Consider the following 26,706-nt stretch of genomic DNA (forward strand, 5'->3'; position numbering starts at 1 on the left):
CAAAAAAGTTTCTCGCTAAAACTTGCGGGTGGTAGTGGCCCTTTTTGTGTTATCGTAAGATCTATACTGTTTTTCTGGAGGGCTCTAGCTTTTAACATGGGCTGGGGTGTGGTCCTTGACGTACCTGACACGTGAAAAAGTCTCACGCTAAAACGTGCGGTTGGTGAGACCTAGTCGTTAGCAGGCGACGTGGGTGTCCAGTCCCTCCGTTATCGTAGGGCCTTCTAGCTTAACACGGTTCTGCTCTCGGCTTCTGTCCTCGTTTCTCCCCTCGGAACTGCGTCTGCCTCACGGTGGAAAGGTACGACATGCATTTAGGCATTCTTGTGTTAGTCTGTGGTATTCCATTTGCTCACTCGTTACACGTATTACTTTGGTTAATTTAATGTCACGATTTATTCGGAGCTATGTGACATACTACTGGATTTGCTTATCATGTCAGGGTTTTCATGGAAAGTGTTGGATTTGCCTGACACCTTACAGCTTGTCTAACAATTTCCTTAAACAATTGTTTCTCAGCACAACCTGCACTTCAGCATCCTTACATGTTTCTCAAAAAGTTTCTGACACCCCTTTATATTTATTCTCCTTATATACACTGAGGTGGCAAATGTGGTGGGATAGTGATACGCACATACGCAGATGGGTTTAGTATCGCAACAGAAGGTATAAAAGGGCAGTGCATTACCGGAGCTGACATGTGCACTCAAGTGATTCATGTGAAAGGGTTTCCAACGTGATTATGGGTGCACGACGGGAATTAACAACTTTGAAAGAGGAATGATAGTTGGAGTTAGATGCCTGGGACATCCCATTTCCGAAATAGTTAAGTTATTCTACATTCCAAATTCCACATTGTCAGGAGTGTGCCAAGAACACCAAATTTCAGGCTTCACCTGTCACCGCCGACGAAGCAATGGCCGACGTTTGGATAGAGTTACAGTGCCAACACACAAGCAACACTCCGTGAAGTAGCTGCAGAAATCACTGTGGGACGTGTAATGAACGTATGCGTTAGGACAGCGTGGCGAAATGTAGCATTAATGGGCTATGACAGAAGAAGACTGACGCAATTTTCTTTGGTAACAGCACGACGCTACCTGCAACGCCACTCCTGGGCTCGTGAGCATATTGGTTAGACCCTACATGACGGGAAATGAGTCCCGATTTCGATGGCAAGAGCTAATAGTAGGTTTCGAGAGTGGCGCAGACCCCACGAAGCATTGCATTCAAGTTGTCAAAAAGACATTAAGTAGGCCTAAGCTGGTGGTGGCTCCACGATTGTGAGGCCTGTTTTCACATGGAACGGACTCAGCCCCGTGGTCCAACTGAACCGATCATTGACTGGAAATGGTTGTATTTGTTACTTGGAGACCACTTACAACCATTCATGGACTTCTTGGTCCGTAAGTTGGCTCTAAGCACTGTTGTTGTTGTTGTTGTCTTCAGTCCTGAGACTGGTTTGATGCAGCTCTCCATGCTACTCTATCCTGTGCAAGCTGCTTCATCTCCCAGTACCTACTGCAACCTACATCCTTCTGAATCTGCTTAGTGTACTCATCTCTCGGTCTCCCTCTACGATTTTTACCCTCCACGCTGCCCTCCAATGCTAAATTTGTGATCCCTTGATGCCTCAAAACATGTCCTACCAACCGATCCCTTCTTCTAGTCAAGTTGTGCCACAAACTTCTCTTCTCCCCAATCCTATTCAATACCTCCTCATTAGTTACGTGATCTATCCACCTTATCTTCAGTATTCTTCTGTAGCACCACATTTCGAAAGCTTCTATTCTCTTCTTGTCCAAACTAGTTATCGTCCATGTTTCACTTCCATACATGGCTACACTCCAAACAAATACTTTCAGAAACGACTTCCTGATACATAAATCTATATTCGATGTTAACAAATTTCTCTTCTTCAGAAACGCTTTCCTTGCCATTGCCAGTCTACATTTTATATCCTCTCTACTTCGACCATCATCAGTTATTTTACTTCCTAAATAGCAAAACTCCTTTACTACTTGAAGTGTCTCATTTCCTAATCTAATTCCCTCAGCATCAACCGATTTAATTTGACTACATTCCATTATCCTCGTTTTGCTTTTGTTAATGTTCATCTTATATCCTCCTTTCAAGACACTGTCCATTCCGTTCAACTGCTCTTCCAAGTCCTTTGCCGTCTCTGACAGAATTACAATGTCATCGGCGAACCTCAAAGTTTTTACTTCGTCTCCATGAATTTTAATACCTACTCCAAATTTTTCTTTTGTTTCCTTTACTGCTTGCTTAATATACAGATTGAATAACATCGGGGAGAGGCTACAACCCTGTCTCACTCCTTTCCCAACCACTGCTTCCCTTTCATGCCCCTCGACTCTTATTACTGCCATCTGGTTTCTGTACAAATTATAAATAGCCTTTCGCTCCCTGTATTTTACCCCTGCCACCTTTAGAATTTGAAAAAGAGTATTCCAGTCAACATTGTCAAAAGCTTTCTCTAAGTCTACAAATGCTAGAAACGTAGGTTTGCCTTTTCTTAATCTTTCTTCTAAGATAAGTCGTAAGGTCAGTATTGCCTCACGTGTTCCAACATTTCGACGGAATCCAAACTGATCCTTCCCGAGGTCTGCATCTACCACTTTTTCCATTCGTCTGTAAAGAATTCGCGTTAGTATTTTGTAGCCGTGGCTTATTAAACTGATAGTTCGGTAATTTTCACATCTGTCAGCACCTGCTTTCTTTGGGATTGGAATTATTATATTCTTCTTGAAGTCTGAGGGTATTTCGCCTGTCTCATACATCTTGCTCACCAGCTGGTAGAGTTTTGTCATGACTGGCTCTCCCAAGGCCGTCAGTAGTTCTAATGGAATGTGGTCTACTCCGGGGGCCTTGTTTCGACTCAGGTCTTTCAGTGCTCTGTCAAACTCTTCACGCAGTATCGTATCTCCCCTTTCGTCTTCATCTACATCCTCTTCTATTTCCATAATATTATGGGACTTAATATTTGAGGTCATCAGTCCCCTAGAACTTAGAACTACTTAAACCTAACTAACCTAAGGACTTGACACACATCCATGCCAGAGGTAGGATTGGAACCTGCGGATTGAAGCGCCTAGAACCGATCGGTCACCACGGCCGGCTCATGATCCGTAAAAACAATGGAATTTTTATGAATGACATTGCGCCATGTTACCGGGCGATAATTGTTCGCCATTGGTTTTGAAGAACATTCTGGACAGTTCGAAGGAATGATTTCGCTACCCAGATCATGCGGCATGAATCGGGAGGGGAGTCCGTACACAAAATTCTGCACTGGCCACACTTTCGCTATTACTAAGGGCTATAGAGGTAGCATGGCGAAATATTTCTGCTGGGGACTTCCAAAGACTTGTTGAATTCATGCCTCGTGTTCCGACAATGTTTGTAGGTATCCCATTACTTTTGTAGCCGCAGTGTATAATTATATACAAAAACAGTATAAACAACCAAGAACTGTTTTATTTTCTTCCTCACAGTCGGTGCATAAAGCAGGAAAATAGTAGTTATTGCTCATCGGCTTATGATTAGAATGCTAATACGGAATCTGACCGTCAGTAATTTTGTACTCCTACCTGTTCGTAGATTACATCTATGCGAAACAGTGTCACTGAAGCTAGTATCCTCACAGTTCCAGCTATGGGATAGGTCTCTCTCTTTTGCCCCATATACCAGTGGGATACCAACAGATTGCCCATTCTTCTAAGCGACTTCAGTCCCAATCAAGGTTTGATTTGTAACAACAGTGAACAAGGCTCAAATTCAGAGAGAAGAGGAAGCCGTGATTGATAGCGTTTGGAGGAGGAAATTAACAGAGAGGGCGAAGGAGAAGGTGGATAGAGGGAGGGAGTGGAGGAGAAGGAGAGAAGGATGGCGGCGGGAGTAGGAGATGGAGGGGTGAAGAGCTGATAGGTAAAGAGTGGAGGGAGCACTAGGAGATAAACAAGGAGGAGAAGATGAATACAGAGAGTGGAGAAAGAGATTAGGAAATATATCCAATTTCCTTTCAATACTTAGCAACTGTTGATCATTGCAGTCCGGTAGTTATTTGTTAAAAATACTAAGAGAGTAAGACACCACTAGTGTTGGAATGCTACTACGGAATCTGAATCGTCAGCAGTTTTGAACTACTACCTGTTCGCAGAGCTTAATTAATTAATGTGCTTTCTAAGAATCACTACTGCCATCTTGCCCAGTGACAAAAGTCATGTTGATCCAGTACTGCCAACCGGAGTGGCCGAGCGGTTCTAGGCGCAACAGTCTGCAACAGCGCGACCGCTACGGTCGCAGGTTCGAATCCTACCTCGGGAATGGATGTGTGTGATGTCCATAGGTTAGTTAGGCTTAGGTAGTTCTAAGTTCTAGAGGACTGATGACCTCAGCAGTTAAGTCCCATAGTGCTCAGCTCAGAGACATTTGAACCATTTGATCCAGTACTGGAGCAAGAAAATTTGGGAATTTGTGGAAAGTTAGATGGGACCAAAGTGCTGAGGTCGTTGGTTGCTAAGTTTATACACTACTTAATCTAACTTAAAGTAACTTACGCTAAGGACAACACGCGCACACACCCGTGCCAGAGGACGACTCGAACCTCCGACGGGGGGAGCCGCATGAACCGTGACAAGGCTCCCAAGACCGCACGGCTATTCCCGCGTGGGTCTGGAGCAAGATCTGGCTTTTGTATTAACTTTTATATTTAGCAATGTACTTGTGATTGCATTGAACAAAAATTTGTTCCAATAGGTACAATAAAGTAAAAGGCCATTTTATTAATGTGAACAAGGAAAAACCAAAAAATTCCAAAAACTAATTTATAAAATTTTTATAGCATATAATTCGCAGACAGTTGTATGTTGAATTGAGGCACCCCCGGTTTCGTGACTTATAATCATATCGCCAGGTGCTATGAGCCACGAGAGTTGCAGTGCCATAATAAGATTGATTAAAATTGCACCTGTTTGCGGAGATTTTGCTCCAAAATTTATTACCTCAGATGCAGATGCTCCGACCACAATCCGTTTTTAATTTATTCAAATGTTTAATCTTAAAATTGCCAACATGCCTTCATTTCCATTACCATCATAACATTTGAAAAAAATAAAAGTGCTTTTTAAATCGGTTCGAAAGTGTGCCAAAATGTACAAATTCTAAAGACAAAACTCATGCGAAACAATAAGAAAAACTTTACCAACAGACCTTTCCTATTTCATTGTTTATAAGAAGACCTTGAAAGGCGTCTCTCGCACATCTGGCGAGCTGGCGGACAGCCAGCTGGTTGGATTCTGTGCTCCAGCGACGCAGCAGCCAGACGCTAAATAGTGGACGCTACACTACACATCCTACGGTACAGGTCCGAGGCCGCCGTATCCTGCGCGATGCAACCCCTGGAGATATTTTTTGCTTCTCCGACGACGCGACGTCTTCCGTGCCTGCGGAGGAACGGAGCGTCGGGTGCACAAAGGCGGTGTGATGTATGTTTACTGCTGGCGGAGCGAAATCGTGAGCTGCGCCAAGCCGCAAAAAAGGGGGGAAAAAAGTATCTCGACGTCAAGAACGAATGATACATGGACACCGTGGACGATCCGTTTCAAATTATGTTTTCAAATGGCTGTACGCCACTGTATACGTATGGTGGTCTCAGTTTTTTTATAGTTACGGTCTTCCCCTTATCTTATGCTAACGAGTACATCAAAAATCTTGTATAAACTCTTTGGCGTAATGCGTTCCGCGTCTGCACTTCTCTGCTGTTCCCTCTACCGCCAAGTCAATTGAATACGCATACAGTAGTTGATGTTCCTCATTCATGTCCCTTTCTTCATAGACTTAACGTATGCTTTTTTGTGCCATATCTATTGTAAGTAGGTTGGGCTGTTTCAGTTTTTATGTTAGTAACGCCACGTAGCGCTCTATATGAAAACCACTGACAGTGCTGTGTGAAGTCTGTGGCTGGTTCGCATTGTTGGAATATTTGCTATTGTAACAACTGCTTCGGTCCAAATATCTCTCCAGACACTTCAAGATTCGACTGTACAAAACCCTGATCCAGCCTGTTGTTCTATATTGCTGTGAGACATGGAGTATTCGGAAACAGGACTTCCATAAGCTCCTTGTTTTTGTGAGAAAAGTGCTTCGGAAGATCTTCGGTCCGATTCTGGATGAAGATCAGGGGAATGAAGGATCAGATACAATCAAGAGCTTGAGGAACCATACCAGCAGCCCAACATAGCAGGAACTGTCAAAGCCAAACGAATGCAGTGGGCCGGCCATGTGGCCCGGATGGAGGATCACAGATGGCCTCGGAAGCTCCTGGATTTCACACCTGCAGGAAAGAGACCGCCAGGGAGACCCAAGAAGCGTTGGAGGGACGGACTCCATGAAGATTTAAACCAAGTGTCAATAGATGTGGACGAATGGGGGATAGCAGCAATGGACAGAATACAGTGGAAGAGGAAACTTGTAGATGCGTGCGGTCCACTGGGCCTGATCACGTAGTAGTAGTGTTCGACAGTTGGATATGAACAGCGCATAGCGTTGCGCAGATGGAGGTGAGCCTCCAGCAGTGGTGGTTGTAGGGAGAGAGATGGCAGAATTCTGAGAGCGCACGATCTGGAAGTGTGTCCATCAGAAAGAGTAAATTTGTAATACTGGATATCATGAACTGATATATATACGATGACTTTTGAATATTATTAAGGTAAATACATTGTTTGTTCTCTATCAAAATCTTTTATTTGCTAACTATGCCTATCAGTAGTTAGTGCCTTTCGTAGTTTGAATCTTTTATTTAGCTGGCAGTATTGGCGCTCGCTGTGTTGCAGTAGTTTGAGTAACGAAGATTTTTGGTGAGGTAAGTGATTTGTGAAAGGTATAGGTTAATGTGTGTTGTATACGTGGAAGAACCCTGGAGATAGTAGAAGGTATCAAATAGATTATATAATGGTAAGACAGAGATTTAGGAACCAGATTTAAGTTGTAAGACATTCCCAGGGGCAGATGTGGACTCTGACCACAATCTATTGGTTATGACCTGTAGATTAAAACTGAAGAAACTGCAAAAATGTGGGAAATTAAGGAGATGGGACCTGGAAAAAATGAAAGAACCAGAGGTTATGCAGAGTTTCAGGGAGAGCATAAGGGGTCAATTGACAGGAATAGGGGAAAGAAATACCGTAGAAGAAGAATGGGTAGCTCTGAGGGATGAACTAGTGAAGGCAGGAGAAGATAAAGTAGGTAAAAAGACGAGGGCTGCTAGAAATCCTTGGGTAACAGAAGAAATATTGAATTTAATTGATGAAAGGAGAAAATATAAAAATGCAGTAAATGAAGCAGGCAAAAAGGAATACAGACGTCTCAAAAATGACATCGACAGGAAGTGCAAAATGGCTAAACAGGGATGGCTAGAGGACAAATGTAAGGATGTAGAAGCTTATCTCACTAGGGGTAAGATAGATACTGCCTACAGGAAAATTAAAGAGACCTTTGGAGAGAAGAGAACCACGGGTATGAATATCAAGAGCTCAGATGGCAACCCAGTTCTAAACAAAGAAGGGAAGGCAGAAAGGTGGAAGGAGTATATAGAAGGTTTATACAAGGGTGATGTACTTGAGGACAATATTATGGAAATGGAAGAGGATGTAGATGAAGACGAAATGGGAGATACGATACTGCGTGAAGAGTTTGACAGAGCACTGAAAGACCTGTGTCGAAACAAGGCCCCCGGAGTAGACAACATTCCATTAGAACTACTGACGGCCTTGGGAGAGCCAGTCATGACAAAACTCTACCAGCTGGTGAGCAAGATGTATGAGACAGGCGAAATACCCTCAGACTTCAAGAAGAATATACTAATTCCAATCCCAAAGAAAGCAGGTGCTGACAGATGTGAAAATTACCGAACTATCAGCTTAATAAGTCACAGCTGCAAAATACTAACGCGAATTCTTTACAGACGAATGGAAAAACTGGTAGATGCGGACCTCGGGGAGGATCAATTTGGATTCCGTCGAAATGTTGGAACACGTGAGGCAATACTGACCTGACGACTTATCTTAGAAGAAAGATTAAGGAAAGGCAAACCTACGTTTCTAGCATTTGTAGACTTAGAGAAAGCTTTTGACAATGTTGACTGGAATACTCTTTTTCAAATTCTAAAGGTGGCAGGGGTAAAATACAGGGAGCGAAAGGCTATTTACAATTTGTACAGAAACCAGATGGCAGTCATAAAAGTCGAGGGGCATGAAAGGGAAGCAGTGGTTGGGAAAGGAGTGAGACAGGGTTGTAGCCTCTCCCCGATGTTATTCAATCTGTATATTGAGCAAGCAGTAAAGGAAACAAAAGAAAAATTTGGAGTAGGTATTAAAATTCATGGAGACGAAGTAAAAACTTTGAGGTTCGCCGATGACATTGTAATTCTGTCAGAGACGGCAAAGGACTTGGAAGAGCAGTTGAACGGAATGGACAGTGTCTTGAAAGGAGGATATAAGATGAACATCAACAAAAGCAAAACCAGGATAATGGAATGTAGTCAAATTAAATCGGGTGATGCTGAGGGAATTAGATTAGGAAATGAGACACTTCAAGTAGTAAAGGAGTTTTGCTATTTAGGAAGTAAAATAACTGATGATGGTCGAAGTAGAGAGGATATAAAATGTAGACTAGCAATGGCAAGGAAAGCGTTTCTGAAGAAGAGAAATTTGTTAACATCGAATATAGATTTATGTATCAGGAAGTCGTTTCTGAAAGTATTTGTTTGGAGTGTAGCCATGTATGGAAGTGAAACATGGACAATAACTAGTTTGGACAAGAAGAGAATAGAAGCTTTCGAAATGTGGTGCTACAGAAGAATACTGAAGATAAGGTGGATAGATCACGTAACTAATGAGGAGGTATTGAATAGGATTGGGGAGAAGAGAAGTTTGTGGCACAACTTGACTAGAAGAAGGGATCGGTTGGTAGGACATGTTTTGAGGCATCAAGGGATCACAAATTTAGCGTTGGAGGGCAGCGTGGAGGGTAAAAATCGTAGAGGGAGACCGAGAGATAAGTACACTAAGCAGATTCAGAAGGATGTAGGTTGTAGTAGGTACTGGGAGATGAAGAAGCTTGCACAGGATAGAGTAGCATGGAGAGCTGCATCAAACCAGTCTCAGGACTGAAGACAACAACAACAACATAGGTTAATGTTAGTCAGGGCCATTTTTTTGTAGGGATTATTGGGAGTCACACTGCGTTGCGCTAAAAATATTGTGTGCCAGTTTACTAAATGTCTGAATACGTTCAGTTTGGCTCAGCAGTTCGAAAGTCAAATAACGTAGAGGTTTTCCAGCACTGTCATTCATAAAAAAAATTTTAAGGGGATGTTTCACTATCCAATTAGTTTTAAAAATTCTTCGACATCACCTCATTTTATCGCTATATGAAACCTTTCCTGAAGTGCTGTAATTTTCCTAGTAAAAGTTCACTCGACGAACTGTGGCAGCGAAGGACGTAAACAATTGACGTAGCCAAATGTTGGATTGAAAACGTTGATGTCCGCACACGAAAAAGTACAGTCTCTTGAATGTCCATTTCTTCAGAGATGCTTGCGGAACTCAGGTGTTCGTTACAGGATGTCAGCTATCCCTGAGCTCGGCTTTCACCCGTCTACTTTCATAACTGTTATTTCATTTGGCAACCACTTTCGGTGATTTACTACGCCATTCATGATCGCTGAATCAAGCAGAAATCTACACTATTTGAATGCTGGAATTTGTTTCGACCGGAACCGAGCTTTGAATCTTCCTATACGTCGGTCAGGGGGCCTGAAGATGGCGAAGTAAAGCGCCGAAACTGGTATCCAAATAAAATATAAGTTAGGAATGTTAGACGGCTGAAAGTTGTTTGATTTGCCATGCCCAAAAAGTAAAAGATAAAGCTTTTATCCATTATGTAGGAGGATCACGGCGACTGCGATCAATAAACGTCTCTTGAAATTACTGCATCCTGTTGCCTTTTATTGTGTTCTCCAATTTTATTATCGCATTACCGGTTTCAAACCCCCTACCGATTCATCACCATGTGATACGTATTTATTGATTGTCTGCAGGAGCATGAGAGCCGTCTATCTGTGGCAATGTGTATAAGCGATACAAGTAAGCAGTGAATGTGGGGAGAACTATTCACATTATGAGATCGAAATTCTTGCTTTACTTATAGTTATTAGCACCGTTGGTTGGTGTTGCACACAGTATTCTCGAAAGTATAAAAAAATATTTTACGGTGACGGCTTCTTCCATGTAGCTAATCTGTTCTTCTTCAACAGCCAAATTTACTGATTTTTTTTTTATTTGAAGACATTAAAATTCAGCTATCATATATTGATCTTTTACCTTCTTTCAGTTTCGTACGGTGGGTAAAATCGTATCAGGTGGAAATACATAAAAATAAGCAGTTTTTGAGCCAAAACATTTTCATTACTGGCCAGGGCAATCGTGTGTATCCCATGAGCCATTCGCTAGTGGAACAGGGAAGTGCAAGTAAGTCAGGTGGGATCAGTCAGCGGGCGCAGTAAACGTTGCGCAGAAACAAACACATTTCTGCCGTTGCACGCATGACGTCAGAGTGGAACATTCCGCTCCCATATTTGTATGTTGGAGGTTGCACGGTTTCGTGAGTGTTGCTTTCGCGTAGCTGGTTTTGTGTAGTGGGTTATTTGCTAGTGAGAGTGTTTCGAGTGTCTGCCAGCAATGCCAGGTTGTGCTGTTGTCGGTTGTAATTCCCACAATCGCAACACTAAAGGGACCAAGTGCCTACCGGTATCCAGTTACGGAGAATAGTTTTGGAACACGGTATCATCCACTTTCTTTGTTTTTTCCTAAAAAGCTGGAGAGACAGGTAACGTCAGAAAAAAATACGAAACCTGCGTAGTACGACGATAATGGGCACCACACATTGTATTCTGAATAGTTTGGCTCGAGCCCCCATGTGCTATGGCACGAAAATATATATATTTGTTACACTCAGCGTAATTGAGTGGCCCAGAGATGTGCCTGGTCTCAATGATTGGCTGCATTGTTTCGTCATAGGGTGCCAAGCTCACACCTATCCTAAACTCAATTTTTAAGCTGAAATAAAATATAAGAAAACAATGCAGGCAAATATTGAGGTTAAATTTAAAATATTGAGTCACTTACGTTGATTTTTAATTTGAACAAGTAGTTTATTTTTCTTCAATATATTCGATAAATACATAAAATGCAGTCTGAAGGACTCTTACATAAGGGCGACCGTTAATAACTGATGCTGCAACATTTCACTATAAAATTCGTATGTCGCGATCACAGCAGTCGACAGTCTTCACAATGAAGAAAATATGTTCTTCTCTGCTGTCCTAAAACACTATATTGCACTCCAATTGACCACTTTCGAACATCGCTACATAAAAACTTGTCCCCTAACGTGGCTACCAACCCACTGCTATCCCCAGATGCGCCGCACGTTTGGCTCTTAGCATCACTCAGAACCAACTCCCCAGTCATCAAATATGGCCGTCCTATGTACCATCGAAACGACTTCCTAACTCAAAACAATGTCTGACAACAATTACGAATATTCTAAAACTAAAAACTTATACGATATATTGAAAAATATGGAAATTTTCTCGGCATTAAATATTTAAAGTCCAATTTTTTGTATCTGCCACCGTTTTCTCACAAATAATGTTCTTGTGGCGTGATTTTGATTTCCCCGGATTTCTTATACTAAACACAAATAAATAAATAAAAATATATACTTCATTACTCATCTATCACTTCAAACATTAGAATGCTGCCGGTAGTTTCGTCTCTTGAAATTTATTTGTCACCAGGAACACTGTTTCTCTCAGTCGAATCCCATATTCCGACCTCTCATTCAATAATGGTACACATTCTGCCAAATCGGCTATGATTGTTGGATGCAGCCCTCCTAGCTGCATTCGGAGACACTTTGTTTATATTAATCGGCGAAAGCATTGGCGAAATTTTGGCTTTTGAACTTTCAAAAATTTACAATTTGCAAGAACTCTTAAGCCCTATATTAATGCACATCTAGGTAATTTAGTTTTACATATTTTTCTGTCCATGAATACAAACTCAAACCTCCGTGTCACTCTTACTTCTGTTTTTATCAATTTTTCTCTGGCATATAAATTTCTCCAAGTGTGAAAACACAGCCTTACGCGCCCCTTCCAAGCTCTCGGGTTTTTCCAAGGCCGCGTAAACGCTAGCCGCTCACCACCGCCCCGAAGCAACTGCTAACGACGTGCTGCGGGGCGGGAAACTGCTGCTCTAACCTCCCGCCACAGCTTGTACACTCACAGTAGGATGTGTGATATCCCTGATTTTCAAAGTTCTTGTAAGTGTCAGTTATAGGGCTAAGGAAACTCGTGACAAAGATGAACGATGCAGTAGGATTTATATTTGGTTTAAAGGCTGCAGGAATCATAAATCTGTGGATATGATCTCAAAGGCAACGAAATAGGATCTTGTGGCTGAGAAGAATGAAACTCTTAAGCCCTATATTAATGCATGATAACTGAAGTGAAACCACTGCAAACTGCGTAGAAGCAATAACAGCATAGCTAAATGAAACATGAGATAAGGAAATAGTTTCGTTACGAACTGACAGCATTTAAGTAAATGAAATGTACCTTGGTGTGAATGGAGCAGTGGGGATGATGAACAGATTTTTGGATGCATCACGTAGGACACCATATGAAGAAACCAATTAAAGAGTCTATCCGAACAATATTCAGTTTGAATTTCCAAAACGTTGTCTACACGTTTCTTCCATTATGCTACTTGCTTTTCTTTTCTCTTTGGTATGGCGTTTATCTTGCTGGAAACTAAAGCGTAAAATCAGTGTAACGTATCTTTTGTCTGTGTTCATTTCAGAACAGTCGGATATCTGAGCTGCCAATAAAAACTCTTGGAAATTATTTGTGTGAGCTCCAAGTGCAGTCTATTGCAAAGAATATTATATGGATTTATTTGTGATTTATAAACCAGAACTGTTAAAAGGAGGCAAAAAATTGTCATCTATGGCAATTCATGTGGCGCAACCCGGTAAAAGGGGCAAACAGGAAACGTCTCATTTTGTGGACACCTTTTAAGTAAATTAGGGATAACTAATGAACATTATGCTGAGCCATTTTATAACACAACGTTTTCCTTTCAATATACGTGATTGCTGTTCCCAGGAAATATTGACACACTCCTAGAAATTGAAATACGAACACCGTGAATTCATTGTCCCAGGAAGGGGAAACTTTATTGACCCATTCCTGGGGTCAGATACATCACATGATCACACTGACAGAACCACAGGCACATCGACACAGGCAACAGAGCATGCACAATGTCGGCACTAGTACAGTGTATATCCACCTTTCGCAGCAATGCAGGCTGCTATTCTCCCATGGAGACGATCGTAGAGATGCTGGATGTAGTCCTGTGGAACGGCTTGCCATGCCATTTCCACCTGGCGCCTCATTTGGACCAGCGTTCGTGCTGGACGTGCAGACCGCGTGAGACGACTCTTCATCCAGTCACAAACATGCTCAATGGGGGACAGATCCGGATATCTTGCTGGCCAGGGTAGTTGACTTACACCTTCTAGAGCACGTTGGGTGGCACGGGATACATGCGGACGTGCATTGTCCTGTTGGAACAGCACGTTCCCTTGCCGGTCTAGGAATGGTAGAACAATGGGTTCGATGACGGTTTGGATGTACCGTGCACTATTCAGTGTCCCCTCGACGATCAACAGAGGTGTACGGCCAGTGTAGGAGATCGCTGCCCACACCATGATGCCGGGTGTTGGCCCTGTGTGCCTCGGTCGTATGCAGTCCTGATTGTGGCGCTCACCTGCACGGCGCCAAACACGCATACGACCATCATTGGCACCAAGGCAGAGGCGATTCTCATCGCTGAAGACGACACGTCTCCATTCGTCCCTCCATTCACGCCTGTCGCGACACCACTGGAGGCGGGCTGCACGATGTTGGGGCGTGAGCGGAAGACGGCCTAACGGTGTGCGGGACCGTAGCCCAGCTTCATGGAGACGGTTGAGAATGGTCCTCGCCGATACCCCAGGAGCAACAGTGTCCCTAATTTGCTGGGAAGTGGCGGTGCGGTCCCCTACGGCACTGCGTAGGATCCTATGGTCTTGGCGTGCATCCGTGCGTCGCTGCGGTCCGGTCCCAGGGCGACGGGCACGTGCACCTTCCGCCGACCACTGGCGACAACATCGATGTACTGTGGAGACCTTACGCCTCACGTGTTGAGCAATTCGGCGGTATGTCCACCCGGCCTCCCGCATGCCCTCTATACGCCCTCGCTCAAAGTCCGTCAACTGCACATACGGTTCACGTCCACGCTGTCGCGGCATGCTACCAGTGTTAAAGACTGCGATGGAGCTCCGTATGCCACGGCAAACTGGCTGACACTGACGGCGGCGGTGCACAAATGCTGCGCAGCTAGCGCCATTCGACGGCCAACACCGCGGTTCCTGGTGTGTCCGCTGTGCCGTGCGTGTGATCATTGCTTGTACAGCCCTCTCGCAGTGTCCGGAGCAAGTATGGTGAGTCTTGTTTCCATTTCCAGGAGTGTATATTAACTCTTTGAATTTAGTTGACCATTTCTCTTCCACATTTTCAAACTAATATATATGAGCCTTTCCTATGTGCACTAATTCAAATAGTGCTTGAGTTGAAGTGAACGTCATTTGACTTTTTTATGTTAAATACATACTAATTATACCTTTTTATAATGATAATATTCAGAATAATTCACTAATTTTCTTCAGTGTGTGCTATGTTCGAAACTCATACGTCCTTTAGTTATTACTCCCTAATTACCAGGATTTTTCTGTGAATTAGGTCTTTTTCTAGAACTTAAGAATGGAGCCCATGTGCCTAAAACTAGACATCAGGAACGGTCTCGGCACGGTAGGTCAGCGTGTTCGGTCAGAGGGTTGCACGCCCGCTGTGATAAGAAAACTGAGTGAAACAGTCAACGATCAACTTGAACTGATGTCTTTTGACGTCTGCCCAAACCAAAGTAAAAGGTCGGCAGAACACTTGTCCGTGAAAGGCAAAGGTCGCGAGTCCTAGTCTCGGTCCGGCACTCAGTTTTGTGCCCTCGGTGGCTCAGATGGATAGAGCGTCTGCCATGTAAGCAGGAGATCCCTGGTTCGAGTCCCGGTCGGGGCACACATTTTCAACATTTCCCTAATGAAGTACATCAACGCCTGTTTGCAGCTAGAGTGTCCATTTAATTATCATTTCGCTTATTAAACTTATAGTTCGGTAATTTCCCTCCTACGTATATCTCACGAAGAAACCATGAGGATAAAATCAGAAAGATTAGAGCCCACACAGAATCATACCGACAATCCTTCTTTCCACGAACAATACGAGACTGGAATAGAAGGGATAACAGATAGAGGTACTCAGGGTACCCTCCGCCACACACCGTCAGATGGCTTGTGGAGTATGGATGTAGATGTATACTGAGACTATTTAAAATTTATCTTACCTGAAAACTGTCACACCTTGGAAAAAAGTCATTTTGGAACAACGCTTTTCAATTAGTTTAGTCCGTGAAATGTATAACAGAGCAGGGTGTGCTTAACCTGCTTGTACTTGCATCACTCCTAATGGCAATGTCTTTGTGTCCTTTTCCAATCTGTTTTCGTCAATAGTGGTACACATACGACAGGTACATTACATAACTCATTTCTTATTCGAACAGTAACTGACTCAATTATTCGTTGCATAATTCACCCATTGCTGACGACAATAGAAATTTGATCCGCGGCAAAATTTCATTTGAATGAATGTTGATGTTTTACCATATCTGCAGGCCATGATGATGAGTTGAATGTAATAATATTACGTAGCTAAAAATTATTTACTTTGCGATTGACCTAACTGGTTTAAAGGCCCTCGTTCTTCTCATTTCAACGATCATCTTAATTTTTTGAAAATATGTTGGTTCAAAAGTTATTAGCATTCAAAGTTTTCGTGTTCGAGAATGTTAAAATCGTAATATGTAATACTTTCCAAAATCTAATGACATAGTTTTGTCGCCTCGGTACAGTGTGTCATCAAAAGTATTCGGACACCTGCCTGAAAATGACTTACAAGGTCATGGCGCCCTCTATCGGTATTTCTGGAATTCAATATGGTGTTGGACCACGCTTAGCCTTGATGACAGCTTTCACTCTCGCATACGTTCAATCAGGTGCTGGAAGGTTGCACGGGGAATGGCAGCCTATTCTTCACGGAGTGCTGCACTGAGGCGAGGTAACGATGTCGGTCGGTGAGGCCTGGCGCGATGTGGGCGTTCCAAAACACGCCAAAGGTGTTATATAGGATTTTATTTAGGATTCAGCTCAGGACACTATGCAGGCCAGTCCATTACAGGGATGTTACTATCGTGTAATCACTCCGCCAAAGGCCATGCACTATGAGCAGGTTCTCGATGGTATTGAAAGATGCAATCAACATCCTCGAATTGCTGTTCAACAGTTGAAGATGACGATCATCGGGCATTCGCCATACCCACACCCTGCCATCTGACACTCCACATTGTATACCGTGATTCGCCACTACACACAACGTTTTTCCACTGTTAAATGGTCCATTGTTTACGCTCCTTACACCAAGTGAGGCGTCGTTCGGCATTTACCGGCGTGATGTGTGGCTTATCAGCAGCCGCTCGACCATGAAATACAAGTTTTCTCACCTTCCGCCTAACTGTCATTGTACATGCAGTGGATCCTGATGCAGTTTGGAATTCATGTGTGATGGTGTGTATTACATTACATAACTCTCCAAGTATCGGCGGTCTCTGTCAGTCAAGAGACTAGGTCGGCCTGTACGTTTTAGTGCTATACGTGTCCCCTTCACGTTTCCACTTCATTATCACATCGTAAACAGTGGACGTAGGGATGTTTAGGAGTGTGGAAATCTCGCCTACAGACGGCACAAGTGACACCCAATCACCTGACCACATTCGAAGTCGGTGAATTCCGTGGAGCGCCCCATTCTGCTCTCTCACAATGTCTAACGACTACTGAAGACGCTGATATGGAGTACCTGCCAGTAGGTGGCAGCACAATGCACCTAATATGAAAACATATGTTTTTGAGGGTGTCCGGATACTTTTGATCACATAGTGTACCTCTGTTTCCAAAATTAGTTACTTTTACATAAACAACGTTTTAGTTTGTTAATTAATGTATTCCAATTAGAAAAATTCACTTCACAGAAACTTTTCCAATCCTCTATCACATGGAATTTCTCTCCTATGACATAGTACCGATAATTTTGGCATTATCTAATTATATACCTATCAGCTAATAAAACTTACTTCACTGCCTACCGTATTTTTCCCTTTTAATTTTCTTATCCTATATGTTAATATCTGCAATGAAATATTTAAGTATATTACCAATTTTTAATTTGTTGCAACACGTGGGTCTGCAAATAAGTGTCACACAAATAGCTTAGGCAGACTGTAGTTGATATTCGGCACAGCCTCTGTGTCGGTCAGTTTTCTGTAGTCGTAGTGTACAGTTACTGCGCTGGCTTCAGGTGGCGCCAGCACAACATGCGGAGCAGAGGTTGCGCGAAGATTGACAGAGGACAAAAACAGACTAGCAAGAAACGTGACACCAACGCTCTGTCGGCCGCCAGTGTTAAGATAGTCACCGTGGACCGGACGGTCAGTTATTTGGAGTCTGTCGCACCGAGTGAGTTCCAGCGCGTCACCGAGCAGGAGTCGCAGTCACAGCCTGTAGCTCAGAATCAGACACCACATAGCGAACCGAATAGTGCAGATAGCGGACTTCGTATTTCACCAGCATTGAGACTAAAGTGGACTAGAACAGAGAGCTTGTACCACAGCACGCGGAAACTTAAGTACCTCTTTGTTTATGTTTGTGTTGCAGAAAGAGGATACCGGCTGCCAGACAACATACTCTCCTCGTTTCCCATGGTTCAGTTCTACAGAGACAACGAAATGACATAGAAGTTACTATGTTCGGTTTCTATATTACCACTGGCGAAACTCTGTTACACCACTTATGGATGAAATGAAGCGCTGTGATATAGCGAATAAAACAGTTCCAAGTTCTGGTCCTAGACGGACCAATCCGTTCCAAACAGTCGCTATGTCATCTTTTCGCTATAGCGTCACTGGTATGGAGGGGCATGTTGTCAGTATCCTGCTCTCCATGCCCTTATCGAGTTTCTTGATCTTGGAACCGCTACGAAATAATCAAATAGAACCTCAGATGTTGGAGCTGCTGTGTGCAACCCGTAACAGTCCTCCCACCGACGAGAAACTCTCCTTGTACCGGGAATCGAACCCAAGTCCCGCATCGCAGTCGTCCTCGCTGATCACACAGCTATGGGTCGACTTGGTGATACGTGAGTGCTAATCGCAACGTAAGTTCCGACCTATCGCGAGAAGGAAATTGGAAATTTGTGGTAGGTCGTATGGGACCAAACTGCTGCGCATCATCAGTTCCTAGGCCTACACTCTACTTCATCTAACTTAAACTAACTTACGCTACACATACATACCCATGCCCCGCATGCCCGAGAGAGGACTCCGAACCTCTGACGGGGAGGGGGAGGAGGGGGGGGGGGGGGTGAGCAGCACCAACCGTGACAAGACGCCCCTAGACGGTACTGCTAACCCGCGCGGCCCATAGCGAGGAGGAAAGGTCAGTGAAAACCCAATGAAGCCTGGCACAGACGTACAGTGTCTCTTAGAATACCACCTCGCTCGCGTCACGTCGCTATTTTCAGTTCTGAGCACACAGTGAGCCTTTAAAGACGCGTAGAACAATAGTGTCTTCCTTCAAGAATGCGTGCCCACTGCAAGGTTTCGCTAGATTCCATGCAGCCCCACACAGCGTAACTGCCGTCCATTTTCTTCTTCATGACAATTCTAGATCACGCAATGCAGGGGCAATGAGGACACTCCTCTGAATTTTCGTTGTGAAGTGTTTGGTCAGCCACCATACAGCCCGGACTTGGCTCCCTTCAATGTTCATCTCTTGTCACATATATCGCTGGCTGTGAAGACAAGATTTCGGCACAGACTACGAATTGCCGACCAGCCTAGAGAAGTAGCAGAGATGAAGGTCGGCTACCTTCTAGGACGAGGGTATTGGGAAAATGTTACGCCGCCACGACAAATGTCGAAGTCGGAGGGGCAGCTATGTAGACTGAATGTGTAGCAATGTGTTGCAAACAGATCGTATTTCCTCAAGGTATTTTCGTTCTCTCGTTGCAACTACAAGTAAATGCGTGTATTTTGCAACACAGGCGTTTCGCTGAATTGATGTAAAGCAACATCAGTGGTCTGTAATGAAAGGTATTTACACGATATGTTAACAGGCAGAAGACTGCGCTGCGGTCGGCTGCGCCTATATAAGACAGCAAGTATCTGGCGCACTTGTTAAATCGGTTGATGCCGCTATAATTCCAGGTTATCAAGATTTACGTGATTTTGAACGTGGTGTAATAGCTGGTGCAATAGCGATGGGATACAGTATCTCCAAGGTAGCGATGAAGTGCGAATTTTCCCGTAACACCATTTCACGAGTGTACTGTGAATGTCAGGAATCTGGGACAGCATCGACTCTCCGACATCGCTGCGGCCTGAAAAGGATCCTCCAAGGACGGGACCCGCGACGATTGCAGAGAATCGTTCAGCGTGACAGAACTGCAACCCTTCCGCGAATTGTTGCAAATTTCAATGATGGGCCATCAACAAGTGACAGCAAGTGAACTATTCAACAAAACGTTGTCGATATGGGCTTTCGAGCCTAAGATCCGCTGGTGTACCGTTGATGACTGCACGACACAAAGCTTTATGCCTCGCCTGGGCCCGTCAGCATCAACGTTGGACTCTTGACGACAGGAAACATTTTGCCTGGTCGGACGAGTCTCTTTTCCGATTGTACCAAGCGGATGGACGTGTATTGCGACAAGCTCATGAATCCATGGACCCTGCATGTCAGCAGGTGACTGTTCAAGCCGGTGGAGGCTCTGTAATGGTGTGGGGAGCGTGCAGCTAGAGTGATATGTGACCCTAATACCTGTAGATACGACTCTGACAGGTGACACATACTTAAGCATCCTATCTAATCATCTGCCTTTATTCATGTCCGTAGTTCATTCCGGCGGACTTAGCCAATTCCGTCAGGACAAGGCGACACCCCATACGTCCACAATTGCGACTGAGTGGCTCCAGAAACGCTCCTCTGAGTTTGAACACTTCCGCTGGTCACCAAACTCCCCAGACATGAACATTATCAAGCATATCTGAGATTCAATGTGCTGTTCAGAAGATATCTACACCCCGCGTACTCTGACGGATTTATGGACAGCCCTGCAGGATTCATGGCGTCAGTTCCCCCCAGATGTCTTGATTATTTATTTTATTATATTTATTTTATATTTATTTAATTATTTAATGCAAATAATTTTGTTGGTTATTGTCTTAGTATATTTTATAGAATTAATTTTTAAAATTCAGACATTAATCGAATCCATGTCACGTCGTGTTGGGGAACTTCGGAGTATTAGATGTATAATTTCAGTGTATAATTGGATATCTTTTGAAGTTGCAACGACAAAACGAAAATACCCTCTGGAACTGTAAAGCAGCTACGGAAAATATGACACCACAAATGAAGAATTTGAAAATATTTTTGATATTCTTTATGGTTTCTATTTCGCTCCCAATTGGATCTTAGCCTTCCTAATAGTGCACGTATTAAGTGCCAAAATTATTTACTACAAGCTGATCATCTTTGATTAAAAGCAATAAATGCAGTTGCAAGAAACATGAACTTGGAGTGTGTTGTGGTATTAAGTCATTATTTACATTGAACTAACCTAATAATTAATTGAAAATATTTTTGAAGCTGAACATCAACTAGATTTATGAGACAGAGCAGTAGGTCGGTAACAGTACAATGGAAGAAACATAAGGCAAGGTAGGGCAGGACGAGTAGATCGTTTGTACACTACTGGCCATTAAAATTGCTACACCAAGAAGAAATGCAGATTATAAACAGGTATTCATTGGACAAATATATTATACTAGAACTGACATGTGATTACATTTTCACGAAATTTTGATGCATAGATCCTGAGAAATCAGTACCCAGAACAACCACCTCTGGCCACAATAACGGCCTTGATACGCCTGGGCATTGAGTCAAACAGAGCTTGGATGGCGTGTTCAGGTACAGCTTCCCGTGCAGCTTCAACACGATACCACAGTTCATCGCGAGTAGTGGCTGGCGTATTGTGACGAGCTAGTTGCTCGGCCACCGTTGACCAGACGTTTTCTGTTGGTGAGGGATCTGGAGAATATGCTAGCCAGGGTAGCAGAGAGCATTTCCTCTATCCAGAAATCCCCGTACCTGCAACATGCGGTCGTGTATTATCCTGCTGAAATGTAGGGTTTGGCATGAATCAAATCAAAGGTAGAACCACCGGTCGTAACACATCTGACATGTAACGTACACTGTTCCAAGAGACGTCAATGCGAACAAGAGGTGACCAAGACGTGTAACCAATGGCACTCCTTAATATCACGCCGGGTGATACGCCAGTATGGCGATGACGAATACACGCTTCTAATGTACGTTCACCGCGATGTCGCCAAACACGGATGCGACCATCAGGATGCTGTAAACAGAACCTGGATTCATCCGAAAAAATGACGTTTTGCTATTCGTGCACTCAGGTTCGTCGTTGGGTACACTATCGCAGGCTTTCTGTGATGCAGCGTCAAGGGTAACCGCTGCCATGATCTCGAGGTGAAAGTCCATGCTGCTTTAAACGTCGTCGAACTGTTCGTGCATATGGTTATTGTCTTGCAAATGTCCCCATCTGTTGACTCAGGGATCGAGACGAGGCTGCACGATCCGTTATAGCCATGCGGATAAGATGGCTGTCTTCTCGACTGCTAGTGATACGAGGCCGTTGGGATCCATCACGGCGTTCCGTATTATCCTCCTGAACCCACCGATTCCATCTGCTAACAGTCATTGGATCTCGACCAACGCGAGCAGCAGTGTCGCGATACGATAAATCGGAATCGCGATAGGCTACAATCCGACCTTTATCGAAGTCGTAAACGTGAAGGTACGCATTTCTCCTCCTTACACGAGGCATCACAACAACGTTCCACCAGGCAACGCCAGTCAACTGCTGTTTGATGAATCGGTTGGTAACTGTCCTCATGTCACACGTTGTAGCTGTCGCCACCGCCGCCGACCTTGTGTGAATGCTCTGAAAAGCTAATCATTTGCGTATTACAGCATCTTATTCCTGTCGGTAAATTTCCCGGCTGTAGCACGTCATCTTCGTGGTGTAGCAATTTTAATGGCCAGTAGTGTAATTTGCGTTTCACGAAAATTTTAGTTTCTCGGAGATGGGTCACTTCGGAACTACGCTTTCAATTAGTTTAGTGCATGGAACGGAAGGAGGCGAAGGAAGAGGACAAGAAGAAGAAGAAGAAGACGGAGGCGGAGTCCTTAATGACGGCCATGTGTGCGGCGCTGCAGTGTAGCGCGCGCTGGCGCACTCTATTTTCCGCTTTGGAGCTCGGCGGCGCTACCTGTAATTAAGTCCGCGGCGCGGCCTAGGGCAGCCCCAGATGGAGCGTTTCGCAGCCAGCCCGGGTTTACTCCGGCGCACGTTTTTAATAAACTAAAGCGCCGGCGCCACCGCTCGCGGGGAACCTGGCGACGCGCCCGTCCACCCCCCCCCCCCTTCTCACCCCCCCCCACACCCCCGCCCTTCCCCAGATATCGACTCACGGCTTTTGTCCACACCGCGGCGGAAGCCCATTTCTTAACGTCGCCGCAACAGCCGACCGCCACGGCGGATACAAACGACCCGAGCTCCCGAAACCACTCGTTAATTAACAAAATACGAACGACACAGCAGTTCTGCAGCGTAATAAAATGATTGCAGTTACTAACGTTACCGAGATTATCAGAATCAAATATCAGAATAAACGTTGTAATTTTATCTTCAATTAAATGCAGCTCACATAAATGAAATTTGGTTTACGTTTATACGCTGTAGCATCAGCAATTTCTCACAACGGGAGTGGAGCATAATCACTGCAGAAATCTGACTCCTGTGATAATTTTTAAGCGCTTTTATTAAAGCCTAAGTGATTATCATGCATTGCACATCACTTTAGCTCCCTAAATTCTATTACAAATCAGTTTGCAATAACTACAGAGAAATAAGCCTACTAAACACAACTTACAAACGGTATGCCAAAATGATAGACGATCGACTCAAAGGAACAGATGAGTATTTGATTCTCTATATTACTGAACGCCTAAAACAGCGCCCAGTGCCAAACAAATGTTCGGATGTATGTTGAAACCTTATCGAACTTACCTGCTAAGGTCATCAGCCCCTAAGCGTACACACTACTTAACCTAAATTATCCTCAGGACAATCACACACACCCATGCCCGAGGGAGGGCTCGAAACTCCGCCGGGAACAGCCGAGTGTCAAACAACCCAACGCTTGATGCAGGTGTACATTTTCAATGTTTCATATAATTATTGATCGAATTTCCAAATTTAAAATGCTGCCCTGGGTAGCACATTAAGGCAAACAGACTTAAGTTAAATGTTTAACACAGTAAGTATAATGTTACAGTTAGCAACTATGTTTACGTCTTAGCACAGTGCAACTCACGGGCGCACTTTTAACCAAGATTATAATCTGACAGTACTCGAGAGTAGAAACAGTTAGCGAATTCCAACATACTTAACAGTTAATTTCATACCGTTTCGAACCTTTACAACATGAAAGGGGAAGACTTTATCGCTTACCACATGTTCGCATTTAATTGTCTACAAGACTGGCATCAGGTTTGACGTTTTGATTTATTACCTCTTTACTTTTTTTTTGGGGTGGGGGGGTCATCAGTCTTCTGACAGGTTTGATGCGGCCCACCACGAATTCCTCTCCTGTTCAAAATGCTTCAAATGGCTCTGAGCATTATGGGACTTAACATCTGAGATCATCAGTCCCCTAGAACTTAGAACTACTTACACCTAACTAACCTAAGGACATCACACACATCCATGTCCGAGGCAGGATTCGAACCTGCGACCGTAGCAGCAGCGCGATTCCGGACTAAAGCGCCTAGAACCATTCGGCCACAGCGGCCGGCTGAAGCTATTCACGTCCATTATATTCACACACCGTGCCTGGTGACAACGGTAAACACAAAAAATGCTAATGCACTCCTGTGGTTGTTCTATTCGTCACAGGAAATTGCAACTGTAATCTCTTGCACACCCGCCCGTGAGTCGGTGTGCTTCGTTAAGCAAACAAGTGTCGGAAACACAAAGTGAGCGGTTTCAGAGTATCCAGGAGGGCGTATGTTTTCTCTTTTTATTATGGTTTTAGTCATCAGGCTTCTGATCGGTTCGATGCGGCCCGCGACGAATTCCTCTCCTGCGTTGGCTTCTTCATCTCAGAGTAGCAGTAGCGCCCTAAGAACTCATTTATTGTTGGATGTCTTCAAAAATATGTGCCTTTCCCAACAGTTTTAACCCTCTGAAGCTCCCAATAATCTCGTGGAAGGTATTCTCAGATGTCTTAACACATGTTCTAACATCCTGTCACTTCTAGTCACTGTTACCCATACGTTAATTTGTCTACTGATTCTGTGGAGAATGTCCTCGTTTCATATCTGATCCGTCCACCTAATTTTCAACTTTCTTCTGTAGCACCACATCTCAAACGCATCGACTATTTTTTTCTGGTTTTCCCTAAGTCCACATTTCACTACCACACGATGCTTTGCTCCAAACGTACTTCCGCAGAAATTTACTCTCGAGATTAAGGTCTACGCTTGATGTTAGTAGGCTTCTCTTGGCTATGAATACCGTTTTTTCCAGTGCTAGTTTGCTTGTTATGTCCTCCTTTCTTCTTCCGACATTTGTTATTTTGCTTACAAGGTAGCAGAATTCGTTAACTTCCTTTACTTCCTGGTCACCAGTTTTAAAGTTAAGTTTATCACTAATCTGATTTCTGCTATGATGGACAAAACCTTCCGCGCTGGCTGTTAAAACACTTTTGCTAAAAAAAAGTCAAGACTTGTTTCACATCAGTAGAGAAGCATCTTCAGGAGATCTGTATCAGATCTCTAAAATAATATTATTTCTGCTAGGCTTCATTACTTTCATCTTTTTTTGTTTTATTCTCAGACTCATTCTGTATTTACTAGACTGTTAATTACATGTAAGATGTCATCTAATTCTTGTTAATTTTTACAAAGAATAACAGTGTCATCACAGAACCGTGTCATTGGTATCCTTTCACTCTGAATTTATTCCAACTTTTGATACTTGCTTTTCTTTCAGTCCTCGCTTCTTGGACGTACTCACTGAACAGTAGGGGCGAATGACTACATCCCTGTCAAACCCTCTTCTTAATCCGAGCTCTTCATTCGTAGTCGCCCACTCTGTTTCTTCTGGGTCCCTGTACACATTGTACATTATCCATCTTCCTCTATATCTTACTCCTATTTTTCGCAGAATATCTTGAACGTTTTACATTGTCGAATGACTTGTTTTGAAATGACGAATCCTTCAAACATGTCTCGATTTTTCTTAAGCTTTGTTTTCTTTGTCAACTGCAAAGTCAGCACTAATTCTCTGGTGATATTACATTTCCGAAAGGCTGAATGACCAACAGCTAACACAGAGTTACGTTTCTTTTCCATTTTTCTCTATATTATTATTGGCAGGTGTCGAGCTGATTGGGCCCTAGTTCTTGCACTTATCTACAAATGGTACTTCAACGATTATGTAAACGATGCTTTTCCAAAAGTGTAATGGTATGTCTCCAAGCTCACAGATTCTGCACACCATTTTGAATAGTTACCTGATAGCCGTTTCCAAAAATGGTATCAGGAATTCAGATGTAATGTTACGTATCCCTTCTGTTTTATCTGAATGCAAGTCTTACAGAGCTCAATTAAACTCTGGCTCTAGTACCAGATCTCCATTGTCTTCCACATCGATTAACGTTTCTTCCTCCGTAGCGTAATCAGACAAGCCCTGCCCCTCCTGAAGGCTTTGAACGCACCCATTCTAAATTCCCTCTCTCTTCTCTGCGTTGAACAGTGGAATTCCGTTTGCATTCTTAATGTTGAGACCTTGCTTTTACTTTCACTTAAGGTTGATCTGACTTTTCAGTACACTGAATCACTCCTTTCGACTGCAGATATTCTCGATTTCTGCATATTTTTCTTCCAGTCATTTCGCCTTAGCTTCTGTGTGCATTTTACATTTACACATATTTTATTGCAAAGTCACTTCGATGTGTCCGGCTTTCCCTTTTGTCTTTTTCTTTAATAGGGTTCTTTTATTATTCAATTGGCGTAGGAAAAGGTAAGCCGTGACACTTGCCGAACCAGAGAAATGGAAATGGTGGGAGCAGACAATATTCTGGCCTTTGCTGATGATGTTGTGCTCTTGAGCAAATGTGTGTTGATGCTTCCCGATACCTCCAAAATGCAAAGGAAATTGGGCTGGAGGTGAACGAGGACAAAAATTAGAATATCATGTCG

At 43.6% G+C, this 26,706-nt stretch overlaps 1 long non-coding RNA gene and 1 other non-coding gene across 2 annotated transcripts in view; both read left to right on the forward strand.

Moving 5' to 3' along the window:
• LOC126278470 (uncharacterized) overlaps positions 1–26,706 on the forward strand; it is a 1,538,296-nt gene that overhangs the window by 1,282,953 nt on the left and 228,637 nt on the right. The window lies entirely within an intron of this gene.
• On the forward strand, positions 15,191–15,265 carry Trnat-ugu (transfer RNA threonine (anticodon UGU)). Its single transcript has one exon. It is a non-coding gene; the product is annotated as a tRNA-Thr (tRNA).

The sequence above is a fragment of the Schistocerca gregaria genome, chromosome 6 (genome assembly GCF_023897955.1).
Source record: "Schistocerca gregaria isolate iqSchGreg1 chromosome 6, iqSchGreg1.2, whole genome shotgun sequence".
Classification (NCBI taxonomy): Eukaryota; Metazoa; Arthropoda; class Insecta; order Orthoptera; family Acrididae; genus Schistocerca; species Schistocerca gregaria.